Source organism: Phyllobates terribilis, unplaced genomic scaffold (genome assembly GCF_046119375.1).
Source record: "Phyllobates terribilis strain yellow unplaced genomic scaffold, ASM4611937v1 Scaffold_193__1_contigs__length_3613616, whole genome shotgun sequence".
In the NCBI taxonomy this organism is placed as follows: Eukaryota; Metazoa; Chordata; class Amphibia; order Anura; family Dendrobatidae; genus Phyllobates; species Phyllobates terribilis.
In genome coordinates this window covers 653,494-676,795 of record NW_027362953.1, presented here as the reverse complement: position 1 = coordinate 676,795, position 23,302 = coordinate 653,494, and positions in this window count along the sequence as shown.

The window sequence follows — 23,302 nt, the reverse complement described above, 5'->3', positions numbered from 1 at the left end:
ACTGCGACCTCCACCACTCTTCCAATGGGTATTGAAATTGTCTTTTTATTCCACTGCGACCTCCATCACTCTTTCAAGGGGCATTAATATTGTCTTTTTATTCCACTGCGACCTCCACCACTCTTCCAAGGGGCATTGGTATTGTCTTTATATTCCACTGCAAACTCCACCACTCTTCCAAGGGGCATTAAAACTGTCTTGTTAAGCTACTGTGACCTCCATGTCTCTTCCACGGGGCATTGATATTGTCTTTTTATTCCACTGTAACCTCCACCACTCTTCCAAGGTACATTAAAACCGTCTTGTAAGCTACTGTGACCTCGACGTCTCTTCGTAGGGGCATTGATATAGTCTTTTTATTCCACTGTAACCTCCACCACTCATCCAAGGGGCATTAAAACAGTCTTGTTAAACCACTCTGAAATCCAATGCTATTCCAAGGGGCATTAAAACCGTCTATTTAAGCTACTGTGACCTAAACGTCTCTTCCACGGGGCTTTGATATTGTATTCTTCTTTCACAGCGACCTCCACCACTCTTCCAAGGGTTATTAAAACCGTCTTATTAAGCTACTGTTACCTCCACATCTCTTCCACGGGACATTGATATTGTATTTTTATTCCACTGCGACCTCCACCACTCTTCCAATGGGCATTGAAATTGTCTTTTTATTCCACTGCGACCTCCATCACTCTTTCAAGGGGCATTAATATTGTCTTTTTATTCCACTGCGACCTCCACCACTCTTCCAAGGGGCATTGGTATTGTCTTTATATTCCACTGCAAACTCCACCACTCTTCCAAGGGGCATTAAAACTGTCTTGTTAAGCTACTGTGACCTCCATGTCTCTTCCACGGGGCATTGATATTGTCTTTTTATTCCACTGTAACCTCCACCACTCAGCCAAGGGGCATTAAAACTGTCTTGTTAAACTACTGTGACCTCCACTTCTCTTCCAAGGTGCATAAAAACCATCTTGTTAAACCATTCTGAACTCCACAGTTATTCCAAGGGGCATTCAAACCGTCTATTTAAGCTACTGTGACCTCCACGTCTTTTCCACAGTGCTTTGATATTGTCTTTTTATTCCACAGCGACCTCCACCACTCTTCCAAGGGGCATTAAATCCATATTTTTAAGCTACTGTGACCTCCACGTCTCTTCCACGGGGCTTTGGTACAGTCCTTTTATTCAACTGCGACCTCTATCACTCTTCCAAGGGGCATTCATATTGTCTTTTTATTCCACTGCGACCTCCACCACTCTTACAAGGGGCATTAAAACCGTCTTGTTATGATACTGTGACCTTCATGTCTCTTCCAAGGGGCATTGATATTGTCTTTTTATTACACTGTAACCTCCACCACTCTTCTAAGGGGCATTAAAACAGTCTTGTTCTGCTACTGTGACCTCGACATCTCTTCCAACGGCATTAAAACCGTCTTATTAAACCACTCTGTACTCCACCACTCTTCCAAGGGACATTAAAACCATTTTGTTCAGCTACTATGAACTCCATGTCTCTTCCAAGGGGCATTGATATTGAGTTTTTATTCCACTGTAACCACCACCCCTCTTCCAAGGGGCATTGATATCATCTTTTTATTCCACTGCAACCTCCACCACTCTTCCAAGGGATCATTGATATTGTCTTTTTATTCCACTGCGACCTCCACCACTCTGCCTAGGGGCATTAAAACCATCTTTTAAAGCTACTGTGACCACGTCTTTTCCATGGGGCATTGATATTGTCTTTTTATTCCACTGTAACCTCCACCACTCTTCCGAGGAGTATTAAAACCGTCTTGTTAAGCTACTGTGAACTCTACTTCTCTTCCAAGGGGTATTGATATTGTCTTTTTATTCCACTGCGACCTCCACCACTCTTCCGAGGTGCATTCATATTGTCTTTTCATTACACTGCGACCTCTACCATTCTTCCAAGGGGCATTAAAACCGTCTTGTTAAGCTACTGTGACCTCCACGTCTCTTCCAAGGGGCATTGATATTGTCTTTATTCCACTGCGACCTCCATCACTCTTCCAAGGGGCATTAAATCCATCTTGTTAAGCTACTATGACCTCCACGTCTCTTCCAAGGGGCATTAAAACCATCTTGTTAAACCACTCTGAACTCCACAGCTCTTGCAAGGGGCGTTAAAACCGTCTTGCTAAGCTACTGTGTCCTTCACGTCTTTTCCACGGGGCATTGATATTGTCTTTTTATTCCACAGCGACCTCCACCACTCTTCCAAGGGGCATTAAAACCGTCTTCTTAAGCTACTGTGACCTCCAAGTCTCTTCCACGGGGCATTGATATTGTCTTTTTATTCCACTGCAACCTCCACCACTCTTCCAATGGGCATTAAAACCGTCTTGTTAAGCTACTGTGAGATCCACGTCTCTTCCACGGGACTTTGTTATTATCTTTTTATTCCACAGCGACCTCCACCACTCTTCGAAGGGGCATTAAAACCATCTTGTTAAGCTACTGTGACCTCCACATTTCTTCCAAGGGACATTGATATCGTATTTTTATTCCACTGCGACCTCCACCACTCATCCAAGGGGCTTTAGAACCGTCTTGTTAAGCTACGCTGACCTCCACGTCTCTTCCAAGGGGCATTAAAACCATCATGTTAAACCACTCTGAACTCCTCAGCTATTCCAAGGGGCATTAAAACCATCTATTTAAGCTACTGTGACCTCCAAGTCCATTCCTTGGGGCTTTGATATTGTCTTTTTATTCCACACCGACCTCCACAACTCTTCCAAGGGGCATTAACATTGTCTTTTTATTCCACTGCGACCTCCACCACTCTTCCAAGGGGCATTAAAACCGTCTTGTTATGCTACTGTGACCTCCACGTCTCTTCCACGAGGCATTGATACTGTCCTTTTATTCCACTGCGACCTCCATCACTCTTCCAAGGGGCATTAATATTGTCTATTTATTCCACTGCGACCTCCACCACTCTTCCAAGGGGCATTAAAACCGTCTTGTTAAGCTACTGTGACCTCCACATCTCTTACATGGGACATTGATATTGTCTTTTTATTCCACTGTGACCTCCACCACTCTTACAAGGGGCATTGATACTGTCTTTTTATTCCACTGCGACCTCCATCACTCTTCCAAGGGGCATTAAAACCATCTTGTTAAGCTACTGTGACCTCCATGTCTCCTGCACAGTGCATTGATAATGTCTTTTTATTTCACTGTAACCTCCACTACTCATCCAAGTGGCATTAAAACCTTCTTGTTAAGCTACTGTGACCTCCACGTTTTTTGCACGGGGCATTGATATTGTCTTTTTATTCCACTATAACCTCCACCAATCTTCCAAGGGATATTAAAACCGTCCTGTTCAGCTACTGTGACCTCCATGTCTCTTCCAAGGGGCATTGATATTGTCTTTTTATTCCACTGCGACCTCCACCACTCTTTCAAGGTACATTTAAACCGTCTTGTTAAGCTACTGTGACCTCCACGTCTCTTCCCCGGGGCATTGATATTGTCTTTTTATTTCACTGCGACCTCCACTACTCTTCCGAGGGACATTAAAACCGTCTTGTTATGTTACTGTGACCTCCAAGTCTCTTCAACGAGGCATTGATATTGTCTTTTTATACCACAGCATCCTCCACCACTCTTCCAAGGGGCAATAAAACCGTCTTGTTAAGCTACTGTGACCTCCACGTCTCTACCAAGGGGCATTGATACTGTCCTTTTATTACACTGCGATCTCCATCACTCTTCCAATGGGTATTAATTTTGTCTTTTTATTCCACTGCGACCTCCACCACTCATCCAAGGGGCATTACAACCATCTTCTTAAGCTACTGTGACTTCATCGTCTCTTCCAAATGGCATTGATATTGTCTTTTTCTTCCACTGCGACCTCCAACATTCTTCCAAGGGCATTAAAACCATCTTGTTAAGCTACTGTGACCTCCACGTCTCTTCCAAGGGGCATTAAAACCATCTTGTTAAACCACTATGAACTCCACCGCTCTTCCAGGGGGCAATAAAACCATTTATTTAAGCTACTGTGACCTCCACGTCTCTTCGCCGGGTCTTTAATATTGTCTTTTTATTCCACTATAACCTCCACACTCTTCCAAGGGGCATTAAAACTGTCTTGTTAAGCTACTTTGACCACCACGTCTCTTCCAAGGGGCATTGATATTGTCTTTTTATTCCACTGCGACCTTCATCACTCTTCTAATGTGCAGTAAAACCGTCTTGTTAAGCTACTGTGAGATCCACGTCTCTTCCAAGGGGCATTGATATTGTCTTTATTCCACTGCGACCTCCATCACTCTTCCAAGGCGCATTAAAACCATCTAGTTAAGAAACCGTGACCTCCACGTTTCTTCCAAGGGGCATTAAAACCATCTTGTTAAACCACTCTGAACTCCACAGCTCTTGCAAGGGGCATTAAAACCGTCTTATTAAGCTACTGTGACCTCCTCGTCTCTTCCACGGGGCATTGCTATTGTCTTTTTATTCCACACCAACCTCCACCACTCTTCCAAGGGGCAATAAAACCATCTTGTTAAGCTAATGTGACCTACACGTATCTTCCAAGGGGCATTAAAACCATCTCAATAAACCTCTCTGAACTCAACGTCTCTTATAAGGAGCATTAAAAGCGTCTTGTTAAGCTCCTTTGACCTCCACGTTTCTTTCACGGGGCATTGATATTGTCTTTTTATACCACACCAACCTCCACCACTCTTCCAAGGGGCAATAAAACCATCTTGTTAAGCTACTGTGAGCACGACGTCTCTTCGAAGGGGCATTGGTATTGTCTTTTTATTCCACTGCGACCTCTACCACGTTTCCAAGGTACATTAATACTGTCTTGGTAAGCTGCTTTGACCTCCATGTCTCTTCCTCGGGTCATTGATATTGTCATTTTATACCACAGCAACCACCAGCACTCTTACAAGGAGCAATAAAACCATCTTGCTAAGCTACTGTGACATCCACGTCTCTTCCCCGGGGCATTGATATTGTCTTTTTATTCCGCTGCGACCACCACTACTCTTCCAAGGGACATTAAAATCGTCTTTTTAAGCTACTGTGACCTCGACGTCTCTTCCAAGTAGCAATGATACTGTCCTTTCATTCCAATGCGACCTCCATCACTCTTCCAAGGTGCATTAATATTGTCTTTTTATTCCACTGCGACCTACACCACTCATCCAAGGGGGATTAAAACAGTCTTGATAAGCTACTGTGACCTCCACGTCTCTTCCAAGTGGCATTGATATTGTCTTTTTATTCCAATGCGACCTCCACCACTCTTCAAAGGGGCATTGAAACCATATTGTTAAGCTACTGTGACCTCCACCTCTCTTCCACGGGTCATTGATATTGTCTTTTTATTCCACTGCGACATCCACCACTCTTCCATGGGGCATTGATATTGTCTTTTTATTCCACTGTAACCTCCACCACTCTTCCAATGGGCATTAAAACCATCTTGTTAAGCTAATGTGACCTACACGTATCTTCCAAGGGGCATTAAAACCATCTCAATAAACCTCTCTGAACTCAACGTCTCTTCCAAGGAGCATTAAAAGCGTCTTGTTAAGCTCCTTTGACCTCCACGTTTCTTCCACGGGGCATTGATATTGTCTTTTTATACCACACCAACCTCCACCCCTCTTCCAAGGGGCAATAAAACCATCTTGTTAAGCTACTGTGAGCACGACGTCTCTTCGAAGGGGCATTGGTATTGTCTTTTTATTCCACTGCGACCTCTACCACGTTTCCAAGGTACATTAATACTGTCTTGGTAAGCTGCTTTGACCTCCACGTCTCTTCCTCGGGTCATTGATATTGTCATTTTATACCACAGCAACCACCACCACTCTTACAAGGAGCAATAAAACCATCTTGCTAAGCTACTGTGACATCCACGTCTCTTCCCCGGGGCATTGATATTGTCTTTTTATTCCACTGCGACCACCACTACTCTTCCAAGGGACATTAAAATCGTCTTTTTAAACTACTGTGACCTTGACGTCTCTTCCAAGTAGCAATGATACTGTCCTTTTATTCCAATGCGACCTCCATCACTCTTCCAAGGGGCATTAATATTGTCTTTTTATTCCACTGCGACCTACACCACTCATCCAAGGGGGATTAAAACAGTCTTGATAAGCTACTGTGACCTCCACGTCTCTTCCAAGTGGCATTGATATTGTCTTTTTATTCCAATGCGACCTCCACCACTCTTCAAAGGGGCATTAAAACCATATTGTTAAGCTACTGTGACCTCCACCTCTCTTCCACGGGTCATTGATATTGTCTTTTTATTCCACTGCGACATCCACCACTCTTCCATGGGGCATTGATATTGTCTTTTTATTCTACTGTAACTTCCACCACTCTTCTAAGGGGCATTAAAACCATCTTGTTAAACCACTCTGAGCTCCACAGCTCTGCCAAGGGGCATTAAAGCCATCTTGTTAAGCTACTGTGACTACCACGTCTCTTCCACGGGGCATTGATATTGTCTTTTTATTCCACTGCGACCTCCACCACTCTTCCAAGGGGCAATAAAACCATCTTCTTAAGCTACTGTGACCTCGACGTCTCTTCCCCGTGGCATTGATATTGTCTTTTTATTCCACTGCCACCTCCACCACTCTTCCAAGGGGCATTAAGAGCTTCTTGTTAAGCTACTGTGACCTACATGTCTCTTCCAAGGGGCAATAAAACCATCTTGATAAACCACTCTGAACTCCACAGCTCTACCAAGGGGCATTAAAGCCATCTTGTTAAGCTACTGTGACTACCACGTCTCTTCCACGGGGCATTGATATTGTCTTTTTATTCCACTGCGACCTCCACCACTCTTCCATTGGCCATTGATATTGTCTTTTTATTCCACTGCGACCTCCACCACTCTTTCAAGGTACATTTAAACCGTCTTGTTAAGCTACTGTGACCTCCACGTCTCTTCCCCGGGGCATTGATATTGTCTTTTTATTCCACTGCAACCTCCACCACTCTTTCAAGGTACATTTAAACCGTCTTGTTAAGCTACTGTGACCTCCACGTCTCTTTCCCGGGGCATTGATATTGTCTTTTTATTTCACTGCGACCTCCACTACTCTTCCAAGGGGCAATAAAACCGTCTTGTTAAGCTACTGTGACCTCCACGTCTCTACCAAGGGGCATTGATACTGTCCTTTTATTACACTGCGATCTCCATCACTCTTCCAATGGGCATTAATTTTGTCTTTTTATTCCACTGCGACCTCCATCACTCATCCAAGGGGTATTACAACCATCTTCTTAAGCTACTGTGACTTCATCGTCTATTCCAAATGGCATTGATATTGTCTTTTTCTTGCACTGCGACCTCCAACATTCTTCCAAGGGCATTAAAACCATCTTGTTAAGCTACTGTGACGTCCACGTCTCTTCCAAGGGGCATTAAAACCATCTTGTTAAACCAATATGAACTCCACCACTCTTACAAGGGGCAATAAAACCATTTATTTAAGCTACTGTGACCTCCACGTCTCTTCGACGGGTCTTTAATATTGTCTTTTTATTCCACTATAACCTCCACACTCTTCCAAGGGGCATTAAAACCGTCTTGTTAAGCTACTAGGAGATCCACGTCTCTTCCACTAGGCATTCATATTGTCTTTTTATTCCACTGCAAACTCCAGCACTCTTCCAAGGGGCATTAACAACATCTTGTTAAGCTACTCTGACCTACACGTCTCTTCCAAGGGGCATTAAGACCATCTTGATAAACCTCTCTGTACTCAGCGTCTCTTCCAAGGGGCATTAAAAGTGTCTTGTTAAGCTACTGTGACATCCACGTTTCTTCCACGGGGCATTGATATTGTCTTTTTATACCACAGCAACCTCCACCACTCTTCCAAGGGGCAATAAAACCATCTTCTTAAGCTACTTTGACCACCACGTCTCTTCCAAGGGGTATTGATATTGTCTTTTTATTCCACTGCGACCTTCACCACTCTTCTAATGTGCAGTAAAACCGTCTTGTTAAGCTACTGTGAGATCCACGTCTCTTCCAAGGGGCATTGATATTGTCTTTATTCCACTGCGACCTCCATCACTCTTCCAAGGCGCATAAAAACCATCTAGTTAAGCAACCGTGACCTCCACGTTTCTTCCAAGGGGCATTAAAACCATCTTGTAAAATCACTCTGAACTCCACAGCTCTTGAAAGGAGCATTAAAACCGTCTTATTAAGCTACTGTGACCTCCTCGTCTCTTCCACGGGGCATTGCTATTGTCTTTTTATTCCACAGCGACCTCCAAAACTCTTTCAAGGGGCATTAAAACTGTCTTGTTAAGCTACTGTGACATCCACGTATTTTCCACGGGGCATTGATATTGTCTTTTTATTCCACTGCGACCTCCAACACTCTTCCAAGGGGCATTAAAACTGTCTATTTAAGCTACTGTGACCGCCACGTCTCTTTCTCGGGGCTTTGGTATTGTCTGTTTATTCCACAGCGGCCTCCAGCACTCTTCTAAGGGGCATTAAAACCGTCTTGTTAAGCTACTGCGACCTCCATGTCTCCTCCACGGGGCATTGATACTGTCCTTTGTTTCCACTGCGATCTCCATCACTCTTCCAAGGGGCATTAAAACCGTCTTATTAATCTACTGTGACCTCCATGTCTCTTCCACGGGACATTGATATTGTCTTTTTGTTCCAATGCGACCTCCACCACTCTACCAAGGGGCATTGATATTGTCTTTTTTTATTCCACTGCGACCTCCACCACTCTTCCAAGGGGCATTAAAACCGTCTTGTTAAGCTACTGTGACCTCCATGTCTCTTCCACGGGGCATTGAAATTGTCTTTTTATTTCACTGTAACCTCCACCACTCTTCCAAGAGCCATTAAAACGGTCTTCTTATGCTACTGTGAACTTGACGTCTCTTCCAAGGGGCATTAAAACCATCTTGATAAACCACGCTGAACTCCACATCTCTTTCAAGGGGCATTAATAACATCTATTTAAGCTACTGTGACATCCACGTCTCTTTCACAGGGCTTTGATATTGTCTTTTTATTCCACTGCGACCTCCACCACTCTTCCAAGGGGCATTAAAACTGACTTGTTTAGCTACTGTAATCTCCACGTCTCTTCCACGGGGCATTGATATTGTCTTTTTATTCCACTGTACCCTCCACCACTCTTCCAAGGGGCATTAAAACCATCTTGTTAAGCTACTGTAACCTACACGTCTCTACCACGGGGCATTAAACCCATCTTGTTAAACCTCTCTGAACTCCACAGCTCTTCCAAGGGGCATTAAAACCAATATTGTTAAGCTACTGTGAACTCCACTTTTCTTTCACAGGGCATTCAAATTGTCTTTCTATTCCACTGCGACCTCCACCACTCTACCAAAGGGCATTAAAACCATCTTGTTAAGCTACTATGAACTCCACGTCTCTTCCACGAGGCATTGATATTGTCTTTTTATTCCACTGTAACCTCCAGCACTCTTCCAATGGGCATTATAACCATCTTGTTAAGCTAATGTGACCTACACGTATCTTCCAAGGGGCATTAAGACCATCTCAATAAACCTCTCTGAACTCAACGTCTCTTCCAAGGAGCATTAAAAGAGTCTTGTTAAGCTCCTTTGACCTCCACGTTTCTTCCACGGGGCATTGATATTGTCTTTTTATACCACACCAACCTCCACCACTCTTCTAAGGGGCAACAAAACCATCTTGTTAAGCTACTGTGAGCACCACGTCTCTTCGAAGGGGCATTGGTATTGTCTTTTATTCCACTGCGACCTCCACCACTCTTCCAAGGGGCATTAACTGACTTGTTTAGCTACTGTGATCTCCACGTCTCTTCCACGGGGCATTGATATTGTATTTTTATTCCACTGTAACCTCCACCACTCTTCCAAGGGGCATTAAAACCATCTTGTTAAGCTACTGTAACCTACACGTCTCTACCACGGGGCATTAAAACCATCTTGTTAAACCTCTCTGAACTCCACAGCTCTTCCAAGGGGCATTAAAACCAATATTGTTAAGCTACTGTGACCTCCACTTCTCTTTCACAGGGCATTCAAATTGTCTTTCTATTCCACTGCGACCTCCACCACTCTACCAAGGGGCATTAAAACCGTCTTGTTAACCTACTATGAACTCCGCGTCTCTTCCACGAGGCATTGATATTGTCTTTTTATTCCACTGTAACCTCCACCACTCTTCCAATGGGCATTAAAACCATCTTGTTAAGCTAATGTGACCTACCGGTATCTTCCAAGGAGCATGAAAACCATCTCAATAAACCTCTCTGAACTCAACGTCTCTTCCAAGGAGCATTAAAAGCGTCTTTTTAAGCTCCTTTGACCTCCACGTTACTTCCACGGGGCATTGATATTGTCTTTTTATACCACACCAACCTCCACCACTCTTCCAAGGGGCAATAAAACCATCTTGTTAAGCTACTGTGAGCACGACGTCTCTTCGAAGGGGCATTGGTATTGTCTTTTTATTCCACTGCGACCTCCACCACTCTTCCAAGGGGCATTAGAACCATCTTGTTAAGCTACGGTGACCTACACGTCTCTTCCACGGGGCATTGATATTATCTTTATTCCACTGCGACCTCCACCACATTTCCAAGGGGCATTTAAACCGTCTTGATAAGCTACTGTGACCTCCATGTCTCTTCCTGAGGGCATTGATATTGTCTTTTTATTTCCCTGTAACCTCCACCACTCATCCAAGAGACATTAAAACCGTCTTGTTCAGCTACTGTGACCTCCACCACTCTACCAAGGGGCATTAAAACCGTCTTGTTAAGCTACTATGAACTGCACGTCTCTTCCACGAGGCATTGATATTGTCTTTTTATTCCACTGTAACCTCCACCACTCTTCCAATGGGCATTAAAACCATCTTATTAAGCTAATGTGTGACCTACACGTATCTTCCAAGGGGCATTAAAACCATCTCAATAAACCTCTCTGAACTCAACGTCTCTTCCAAGGAGCATTAAAAGCGTCTTGTTAAACTCCTTTGACCTCCACGTTTCTTCCACGGGGCATTGATATTGTCTTTTTATACCACACCAACCTCCACCACTCTTCCAAGGGGCAATAAAACCATCTTGTTAAGCTACTGTGAGCGCGACGTCTCTTCGAAGGGGCATTGGTATTGTCTTTTTATTCCACTGCGACCTCTACCACGTTTCCAAGGTACATTAATACTGTCTTGGTAAGCTGCTTTGACCTCCACGTCTCTTCCTCCGGTCATTGATATTGTCATTTTATACCACAGCAACCACCACCACTCTTACAAGGAGCAATAAAACCATCTTGTTAAGCTACTGTGAGCACGACGTCTCTTCGAAGGGGCATTGGTATTGTCTTTTTATTCCACTGCGACCTCCACCACTCTTCCAAGGGGCATTAGAACCATCTTGTTAAGCTACTGTGACCTACACATCTCTTCCACGGGGCATTGATATTGTCTTTATTCCACTGCGACCTCCACCATATTTCCAAGGGGCATTTAAACCGTCTTGATAAGCTACTGTGACCTCCATGTCTCTTCCTGAGGGCATTGATATTGTCTTTTTATTTCCCTGTAACCTCCACCACTCTTCCAAGAGACATTAAAACTGTCTTGTTCAGCTACTGTGACCTCCACCACTCTACCAAGGGGCATTAAAACCGTCTTGTTAAGCTACTATGAACTCCACGTCTCTTCCACGAGGCATTGATATTGTCTTTTTATTCCACTGTAACCTCCACCACTCTTCCAATGGGCATTAAAACCATCTTGTTAAGCTAATGTGACCTACACGTATCTTCCAAGGGGCATTAAAACCATCTCAATAAACCTCTCTGAACTCAACGTTTCTTCCAAGGAGCATTAAAAGCGTCTTGTTAAGCTACTTTGACCTCCACGTTTCTTCCACGGGGCATTGATATTGTCTTTTTATACCACACCAACCTCCACCACTCTTCCAAGGGGCAATAAAACCATCTTGTTAAGCTACTGTGAGCACGACGTCTCTTCGAAGGGGCATTGGTATTGTCTTTTTATTCCACTGCGACCTCTACCACGTTTCCAAGGTACATTAATACTGTCTTGGTAAGCTGCTTTGACCTCCACGTCTCTTCCTCGGGTCATTGATATTGTCATTTTATACCACAGCAACCACCAGCACTCTTACAAGGAGCAATAAAACCATCTTGCTAAGCTACTGTGACATCCACGTCTCTTCCCCGGGGCATTGATATTGTCTTTTTATTCCACTGCGACCACCACTACTCTTCTAAGGGACATTAAAATCGTCTTTTTAAGCTACTGTGACCTCTACGTCTCTTCCAAGTAGCAATGATACTGTCCTTTTATTCCAATGCGACCTCCATCACTCTTCCAAGGGGCATTAATATTGTCTTTTTATTCCACTGCGACTTACACCACTCATCCAAGGGGGATTAAAACAGTCTTGATAAGCTACTGTGACCTCCACGTCTCTTCCAAGTGGCATTGATATTGTCTTTTTATTCCATTGAGACCTCCACCACTCTTCAAAGGGGCATTAAAACCATATTGTTAAGCTACTCTGACCTCCACCTCTCTTCCACGGGTCATTGATATTGTCTTTTTATTCCACTGCGACATCCACCACTCTTCCATGGGGCATTGATATTGTCTTTTTATTCCACTGTAACCTCCACCACTCTTCTAAGGGGCATTAAAACCATCTTGTTAAACCACTCTGAACTCCACAGCTCTACCAAGGGGCATTAAAGCCATCTTGTTAAGCCACTGTGACTACCACGTCTCTTCCACGGGGCATTGATATTGTCTTTTTATTCCACTGCGACCTCCACCACTCTTCCAAGGGGCCATAAAACCATCTTCTTAAGCTACTGTGACCTCGACGTCTCTTCCCCGTGGCATTGATATTGTCTTTTTATTCCACTGCCACCTCCACCACTCTTCCAAGGGGCATTAACAGCTTCTTGTTAAGCTACTGTGACCTACATGTCTCTTCCAAGGGGCAATAAAACCATCTTGATAAACCACTCTGAACTCCACAGCTCTACCAAGGGGCATTAAAGCCATCTTGTTAAGCTACTGTGACTTCCACGTCTCTTCCACGGGCCATTGATATTGTCTTTTTATTCCACTGCGACCTCCACCACTCTTCCATTGGCCATTGATATTGTCTTTTTATTCCACTGCCACCTCCACCACTCTTCCAAGGGGCATTAAAACTGTCCTTTAAAGCTACTGTGACCTCCACGTCTCTTCCAAGGGACATTGATATTGTCTTTTTATTCCATTACGACCTCCACCACTCATCCAATGGGCATTAAGAAAGTTTTGTTAAGCTACTGTGACCTACACGTGTCTTCCAAGGGGAATTAAAGCCATCTTGTTAAACCACTCTGAACTCCACAGCTATTCCAAGGGGCATTAAAACCGTCTATTTAAGCTACTGTGACCTCCACGTCTCTTCCACGGGGCATTAATATTGTCTTTTTATTCTACTGCGACCTCCATCACTCTTCCAAGGGGCATTAAAACCATCTTGTTAAGCTACTGTGACCTCCATGTCTCTTCCTTGGGACATTGATATTGTCTTTTTATTCCAGCGTAACCTCCACCACTTTTCCAAGGGGCATTAAAACCGTCTTGTTAAGCTACTGTGACCTCCACGTCTCTTCCAAGGGGCATTAAAACCATCTTGATAAACCACTCTGAACTCCACAGCTCTTCCAAGGGGCATTAAAACCATCTTGTTAAGCTCCTGGGACCTCCACGTCTCTTCCACGGGGCATTGATATTGTCTTTTTATTCCACTGCGACCTCCACAACTCTTCCAATGGGCATTGATATTGTCTTTTTATTCCACTGCGACCTCCACCACTCTTGCAAGGGACATTAAAACCGTCTTTTTAAGCTACTGTGACCTCCACGTCTCTTCCAAGGGGCATTAATATTGTCTTTTTATTCCACTGCGATGTCCACCACTCACTCAAGGGGCATTAAAACAGTCTTGCTAAGCTACAGTGAACTCCACATATCTTCCAAGGGGCATTAAAACAATCTTGTTAAACCACTCTGAACTCCACAGCTATTCCAAGGGGCATTATAAACATCGATTTAAGCTACTGTGTCCTCCACGTCTCTTCCACGGTGCTTTTAAACCATCTTGTTAAGCTACTGTGACCTCCACGTCTCTTCCACGGGCCATTGATATTGTATTCTTACTCCACTGTCACCTCCACCACTCTTCCAAGAGACATTAAAACGGTCTTGTTAAGCTACTGTGACCTACATATCTCTTCAAAGGGGCATTAAAACCGTCTTGTTAAACCACTCTGAACTCCACAGCTCTTCCAAGGGGCATTAAATCTATCTTGTTAAGCTACTGTGACCTCCACGTCTCTTCCACGGGGAATTGATTTTGTCTTTTTATACCACAGCGACCTACACCTCTCTTCCAAGGGGCATAAAACCTTCTTATTAAACTACTGTGACCTCCACGTCTCTTCCCCGTGGCATTGATATTGTCTCTTTATTCCACTGTGACCTCCACCACTCTTCCAAGGGGCATTGATATTGTCTTTTTATTCCACTGCGACCTCTACCACTCTTCCAAGGGGTATTAAGAACGTCTTGTTAAGCTACTGTGACCTCCACGTCTCTTTCTCGGGGCATTGATATTGTCTTTTTATTCCACTGCGACCTCCAACACTCTTCCAAGGGGCATTAAAACCATCTTTTTAAGCTACTGTGAACTCAACATCTATTCCATGGGCATTGATATTGTCTTTTTATTCCACTGTAACCTTCACTACTCTTCCAAGGAGCATTAAAACCATCTTGATAAACCACTCTGAACTCCACAGCTCTTCCAAGAAGCATTAAAACCATCTTGTTAAGCTACTGTGACCTTAACGTCTCTTCCACGGCGCATTGATATTGTCTTTTTATTCCACTGCGACCTCCACCACTCTTCCAATGGACATTGATATTGTCTTTTTATTCCTCTGTGACCTCCACCACTCTTCCAAGGGCATTAAAACTGTTTTAAAGCTACTCTGACCTCCACCTCTTTTCCACGGGGCATTGATATTGTCTTTTTATTCCACTGTAACCACCACCACTCTTCCAAGAGACATTAAAACCATCTTGTTAAGCTACTGTGACCTCCACGTCTCTTCCAAGGGGCATTTATATTGTCTTTTTATTCCACTGCGACCTCCACCACTCATCCAAGGGGAATTAAAACCGTCTTGTTAAGCTAATGTGACCTCCACGTCTCTTCCACGGAGCATTGATATTGTCTTTTTATTCCATGGTAACCTCCACCCCTCTTCCAAGGTGCATTGATATTGTCTTTTTATTCCACTGTGACCTCCACCACTCTTCCAAGGGGACATTGATATTGTCTTTTTATTCAACTGCGACCTCCACCACTCTTCCAAGGGGTCATTGATATTGTATTTTTATTCCTCTGTGACCTCCACCACTCTGCCTAGGGGCATTAAAACCGTCTTGTTAAGCTACTGTGACCTCCACGTCTCTTCCACGGGGCATTGATATTTTCTCTTTATTCCACTGTAACCCCCACCACTCTTCCAAAGGGAATTAAAACCGTCTTTTGTTAAGCTACTGTGACCTCCATGTCTCTTGCAAGGGGCATTAAAACCGTCTTATTAAACCACACTGAACTTCACCACTCTTCCATGGGTCATTAAAACCATCTTCTTCAGCTACTATGACCTCCACGTCTCTACCACGGGGCATTGATATTGTCTTTTTATTCCACCTTTACCTCCACCCCTCTTCCAAGGGGCACTGATATTGTCTTTTTATACTACTGTAACCTCCACCACTCTTCCAAGGGGTCAATGATATTGTCTTTTTATTCAACTGTGACCTCCACCATTCTTCCAAGGGGCATTGATATTGTATTTTTATTCCACTGCGACCTCCACCACTCTGCCTAGGGGCATTAAAACCATCTTGTTAAGCTACTGTGACCTCCACGTCTCTTCCATAGGGCATTGATATTGTCTTTTTATTCCACTATAACCCCCACCACTCTTCCAAGGGGAATTAAAACCGTCTTTTGTTAAGCTACTGTGACCTCCCCGTCTCTTCCATGGGGCATTAAAACCGTCTTATTGAACCACACTGAACTCCACCACTCTTCAAAGGGGTATTAAAACCATATTGTTAAGCTACTGTGACCTCAACGTCTCATCCACGGGTCATTGATATTGTCTTTTTATTCCATTGCGACCTCCACCACTCTTCCAAGGGGCCATAAAACCATCTTCTTAAGCTACTGTGACCTCGACGTCTATTCCCCGTGGCATTGATATTGTCTTTTTATTCCACTGCCACCTCCACCACTCTTCCAAGGGGCATTAAGAGCTTCTTCTTAAGCTACTGTGACCTACATGTCTCTTCCAAGTGGCAATAAAACCATCTTGATAAACCACTCTGAACTCCACAGCCCTACCAAGGGGCATTAAAGCCATCTTGTTAAGCTACTGTGACTTCCACGTCTCTTCCACGGGCCATTGATATTGTCTTTTTATTCCACTGCGACCTCCACCACTCTTCCATTGGCCATTGATATTGTCTTTTTATTCCACTGCCACCTCCACCACTCTTCCAAGGGGCATTAAAACTGTCTTTTAAAGCTACTGTGACCTCCACGTCTCTTCCAAGGGGCATTGATATTGTCTTTTTATTCCATTACGACCTCCACCACTCATCCAATGGGCATTAAGAAAGTTTTGTTAAGCTACTGTGACCTACACGTGTCTTCCAAGGGGAATTAAAGCCATCTTGTTAAACCACTCTGAACTCCATAGCTATTCCAAGGGGCATTAAAACCGTCTATTTAAGCTACTGTGACCTCCACGTCTCTTCCACGGGGCACTAATATTGTCTTTTTATTCTACTGCGACCTCCATCACTCTTCCAAGGGGCATTAAAACCATCTTGTTAAGCTACTGTGACCTCCATGTCTCTTCCTTGGGGCATTGATATTGTCTTTTTATTCCACCGTAACCTCCACCACTTTTCCAAGGGGCATTAAAACCGTCTTGTTAAGCTACTGTGACCTCCACGTCTCTTCCAAGGGGCATTAAAACCATCTTGATAAACCACTCTGAACTCCACAGCTCTTCCAAGGGGCATTAAAACCATCTTGTTAAGCTTCTGGGACCTCCACGTCTCTTCCACGGGGCATTGATATTGTCTTTTTATTCCACTGCGACCTCCACAACTCTTCCATGGGCATTGATATTGTCTTTTTATTCCACTGCGACCTCCACAACTCTTGAGAGGGACATTAAAACCGTCTTTTTAAGCTACTGTGACCTCCACGTCTCTTCCAAGGGGCATTAATATTGTCTTTTTATTCCACTGCGATGTCCACCACTCACGCAAGGGGCATTAAAACCGTCTTGTTAAGCTACTGTGAACTCCACGTATCTTCCAAGGGGCATTAAAACAATCTTGTTAAACCACTCTGAACTCCACAGCTATTCCAAGGGGCATTAAAACCATCGATTTAAGCTACTGTGTCCTCCACGTCTCTTCCACGGGGCTTTTATATTGTCTTTTATTTCCACAGCGACCTCCACCACTCTTCTAATGGGCATTAAAAACATCTTGTTAAGCTACTGTGACGTCCACGTCTCTTCCAAGGGGCATTGATATTGTCTTTTTATACCACAGCGACCTACACCTCTCTTCCAAGGGGCATAAAACCATCTTATTAAGCTACTGTGACCTCCACGTCTCTTCCCCGTGGCATTTATACTGTTTCTTTATTCCACTGTGACCTCCACCACTCTTCCAAGGGGCATTGATATTGTCTTTTTATTCCACTGCGACCTCCAACACTCTTCCAAGGGGCATTAAGACCGTCTTTTTAAGATACTGTGAATTCCACGTCTATTTCATGGGGCATTGATATTGTCTTTTTATTCCACTGTAACCTTCACAACTCTTCCAAGGGGCATTAAAACCATCGTGATAAACCACTCTGAACTCCACAGCTCTTCCAAGAAGCATTAAAACCATCTTGTTAAGCTACTGTGACCTCCACGTCTCTTCCACGGGGCATTGATATTGTCTTTTTATTCCACTGCGACCTCCACCACTCTTCCAATGGACATTGATATTGTATTTTTATTCCTCTGTGACCTCCACCACTCTGCCTAGGGGCATTAAAACCGTCTTGTTAAGATACTGTGACCTCCACGTCTCTTCCACGGGGCATTGATATTGTCTTTTTATTCCACTGTAACCCCCACCACTCTTCCAAGGGGAATTAAAATCGTCTTTTTTTAAGCTACTGTGACCTCCACGTCTCTTGCAAGGGGCATTAAAACCGTCTTATTAAACCACACTGAACTTCACGACTCTTCCATGGGTCATTAAAACCATCTTGTTCAGCTACTATGACCTCCACCTCTCTACCACGGGGCTTTGATATTGTCTTTTTATTCCACCTTTACCTCCACCCCTCTTCCAAGGGGCACTGATATTGTCATTTTATACTACTGCGACCTCCACCACTCTTCCAAGGGGTCACTGATATTGTCTTTTTATTCAACTGCAACCTCCACAATTCTTTCAAGGGGCATTGATATTGTATTTTTATTCCACTGCGACCTCCACCACTCTGCCTAGGGGCATTAAAACCGTCTTGTTAAGCTACTGTGACCTCCACGTCTGTTCCATAGGGCATTGATATTGTCTTTTTATTCCACTGTAACCCCCACCACTCTTCCAAGGGGCATTAAAACCGTCTTTTTAAGCTACTGTATACTCCACGTCTCTTCCACGGGGCATTGATATTGTCTTTTTATTCCACTGTAACCTCCACCACTCTTCCAAGGGGCATTAAAACTATTTTGCTAAGCTACAGTGACTTCCACGTCTCTTCCACAGGGCAATAAATCCATCTTGTTAAACCACTCTGAACTCCACAGCTATTCCAAGGGGCATTAAAACCGTCTATTTAAGCTACTATGACCTCCACGTCTCTTCCACGGGGAATTGATATTGTCTTTTTATTCCACTGCGACCTCCACCACTCATCCAAGGGGCATTAAAACCGTGTTATTAAGCTACTGTGACCTCCACGTCTCTTCCACGGGACATTGATATTGTCTTTTTATTCCACTGCGACCTCCACCACTCTTCCAAGGGGCATTGATATCGTCTTTTTATTCCACTGCGACCTCAACAACTCTTCCAAGGGGCATTAATACCATCTTGTTAAGCTGCTGTGACCTCCATGTCTCTTCCACGGGGCATTGATATTGTCTTTTTATTCCACTGTAACCTCCACCACTCTTCCAAGTGGCATTAAAACCATCTTTTGTTGAGCTACTGGGACCTTGACGTCTCTTCCAAGGGGCATTAAAACCATCTTATTAAGCCACTCTGAAATCCACCACTCTTCCAAGGGGCATTAAAACCATCTTGTTCAGCTACTGTGACCTCCATGTCTCTTCCACGTGGCAGTGATATTGTCTTTTCATTTCACTGTAACCTCCACCACTCTTCCAAGGGACATTAAAACCGTCTTGTCAAGCTACTCTGACCTCCACTTCTCTTCCAAGGGTCATTAAAACCATCTTGATAACCACTCTGAACTCTACAGCTCTTTCAAGGGGCATTAAAACCGTCTATTTAAGCTACTGTGACCTCCACGTCTCTCTCACAGGGCTTTGATATTGTTTTTTTTTTCCACAGCGGCCTCCACCACTCTTCCAACGTGCTTTAAAACCATCTTGTTAAGCTACTGTGACCTGCACCTCTCTTCCAAGGGGCATTGATATTGTCATTTTATACTACTGCGACCTCCACCACTCTTCCAAGGGGTCACTGATATTGTCTTTTTATTCAACTGCAACCTCCACAATTCTTTCAAGGGGCATTGATATTGTATTTTTATTCCACTGCGACCTCCACCACTCTGCCTAGGGGCATTAAAACCGTCTTGTTAAGCTACTGTGACCTCCACGTCTGTTCCATAGGGCATTGATATTGTCTTTTTATTCCACTGTAACCCCCACCACTCTTCCAAGGGGCATTAAAACCGTCTTTTTAAGCTACTGTATACTCCACGTCTCTTCCACGGGGCATTGATATTGTCTTTTTATTCCACTGTAACCTCCACCACTCTTCCAAGGGGCATTAAAACTATTTTGCTAAGCTACAGTGACTTCCACGTCTCTTCCACAGGGCAATAAATCCATCTTGTTAAACCACTCTGAACTCCACAGCTATTCCAAGGGGCATTAAAACCGTCTATTTAAGCTACTATGACCTCCACGTCTCTTCCACGGGGAATTGATATTGTCTTTTTATTCCACTGCGACCTCCACCACTCATCCAAGGGGCATTAAAACCGTGTTATTAAGCTACTGTGACCTCCACGTCTCTTCCACGGGACATTGATATTGTCTTTTTATTCCACTGCGACCTCCACCACTCTTCCAAGGGGCATTGATATCGTCTTTTTATTCCACTGCGACCTCAACAACTCTTCCAAGGGGCATTAATACCATCTTGTTAAGCTGCTGTGACCTCCATGTCTCTTCCACGGGGCATTGATATTGTCTTTTTATTCCACTGTAACCTCCACCACTCTTCCAAGTGGCATTAAAACCATCTTTTGTTGAGCTACTGGGACCTTGACGTCTCTTCCAAGGGGCATTAAAACCATCTTATTAAGCCACTCTGAAATCCACCACTCTTCCAAGGGGCATTAAAACCATCTTGTTCAGCTACTGTGACCTCCATGTCTCTTCCACGTGGCAGTGATATTGTCTTTTCATTTCACTGTAACCTCCACCACTCTTCCAAGGGACATTAAAACCGTCTTGTCAAGCTACTCTGACCTCCACTTCTCTTCCAAGGGTCATTAAAACCATCTTGATAACCACTCTGAACTCTACAGCTCTTTCAAGGGGCATTAAAACCGTCTATTTAAGCTACTGTGACCTCCACGTCTCTCTCACAGGGCTTTGATATTGTTTTTTTTTTCCACAGCGGCCTCCACCACTCTTCCAACGTGCTTTAAAACCATCTTGTTAAGCTACTGTGACCTGCACCTCTCTTCCAAGGGGCATTGATATTGTCTTTTTATTCTAATGCGATCTCCACCACTCTTCCAATGGGCATTAAAACCATGTTGTTAGGCTACTGTGTTCTCCAAGTCTCTTCCACGGGGCATTGATATCGTCTTTTTAATTCCACTGTTACCTCTACCACTCTTCCAAGGGGCATTAAAATTGTCTTGTTAAGCTACTGTGTTCTCCACGTCTCTTCCACGGGGCATTGATATAGTCTTTTTATTCCACTGCGACATGCACCACTCTTCCAAGGGGCATTGATATTGTCTTTTTATTCCACTGTAACCTCCACCACTCTTTCAAATAGCATTAAAACCGTCTTGTTAAGCTACTGTGTTCTCCAAGTCTCTTCCACAGGACATTGATATCGTGTTTTTATTCCACTGTGACATCCAGCACTCTTCCAAGGGGCATGAAAACCTTCTTGTTAAGCTACTGTGACCTCCACCTCTCTTCCACGGGGAATTGAAATTGTCTTTTTATTCCACTGTAACCTCCCCCACTCTTTCAAGGGACATTAAAACCATCTTGTTAAGCTACTGTGACCTCCACGTCTCTTCCAAGGGGCATTAAAACCATCTTGTTAGAACACTCTGAACTCCATGTCTCTTCCAAGGGGCATTAAAACCGTCTTGTTAAACCACTCTGAACTCAACGTCTCTTCCAAGGGGCATTAAAATCGACTTGTTAAACCACACTTAACTCCACGTCTCTTCTAAACGGCACTAAAACCGTCTTTTTAGGCTACTGTGACCTCCAAGTCTCTTCCAAGGGGCATTAAAACCGTCTTGTTGAACCACTCTGAACTCCATGTCTCTTCCAATGCGCATTAAAACAGTCTTGTTAAGCTACTATGTCCTCCACGTTTCTTCCAAGGGGAATTAAAAGCGTCTTGCTAAACCACTTTGAACTCCACGTCTCTTCCAAGGGGCATTGATATTTTCTCCTTCTTCTACTGTGACCTCCACGTCTCTTCCAAGGGGCATTAAAACCGTCTTGTTAAACCACTCTGAACACCAAGTCTCTTCCAAGAGGCATTAAAACCATCTTGTTAAGCTACTGTGACCTCCACGTCTCTTCCAAGGGGCATTAAAAATGTCTTGTTAAACCACTCTGAACTCCACGTCTCTTCCAAGGGGCATTAAAACCGTCTTGTTAAGCTACTGTGACCTCCACGTCTCTTCCAAGGGGCATTAAAAACGTCTTGTTAAACCACTCTGAACTCCACGTCTCTTCCAAGGGGCATTAAAACCGTCTTGTTAAGCTACTGAGACCTCCACGTCTCTTCCATGGGGCATTAAAAACGTCTTGTTAAACCACTCTGGACTCCACGTCTCTTTCAAAGTGCATTAAAATTGTCTTTTTAAGCTACAGTGACCTCCATGTCTCTTCCAAGGGGCTTTAAAACCGTCCTGTTAAGCTACTATGACCTCCACGTCTCTTCCAAGGGCCATTAAAACCGTTTTGCTAAACCACTCTGAACTCAACCTCTCTTCCAAGGGGCATTGATATTGTATCTTTATTCCACTGTAACCTTCACCACTCTTCCAAGGGGCATTGATATTGTCTCTTTATTCCACTGTGACCTCCACGTCTCTTCCAAGGGGCATTAAAACCGTCTTGTTAAGCCACTCTGAAATCCACGTCTCTTCCAAGGGCCGTTAAAACCATCTTGTTAAACCACTCTGAACTCCACGTCTCTTCCAAGTGGCATTAAAACCGTCTTTTTAAGCTACTGTGATCTCCACGTCTCTTCCAAGGGGCATTAAAACTGTCTTGTTAAACCAATCTGGACTCCACGTTTCTCACAAGGGGTAATAAAACCGTCTTGTTAAACCACTTTGAACCCCAAGTCTCTTCCAAGAGGCATTAAAACCGTCTTGTTAAGCTACTGTGACCTCCACGTTTCTTCCAAGGGGCATTAAAACCGTCTTATTAAACCACTCTGACCTTCACCACTCTTCCAAGGGGCATTAAAACCGTCTTGTTCAGCTACTATGACCTCCCCGTCTCTTTCACTGGGCATTGATATTGTCTTTTTATTTCACTGCGACCTCCACCACTCTACCAAGGGGCATTGATATTGTCTTTTTATTCCACTTCGACCTCCAC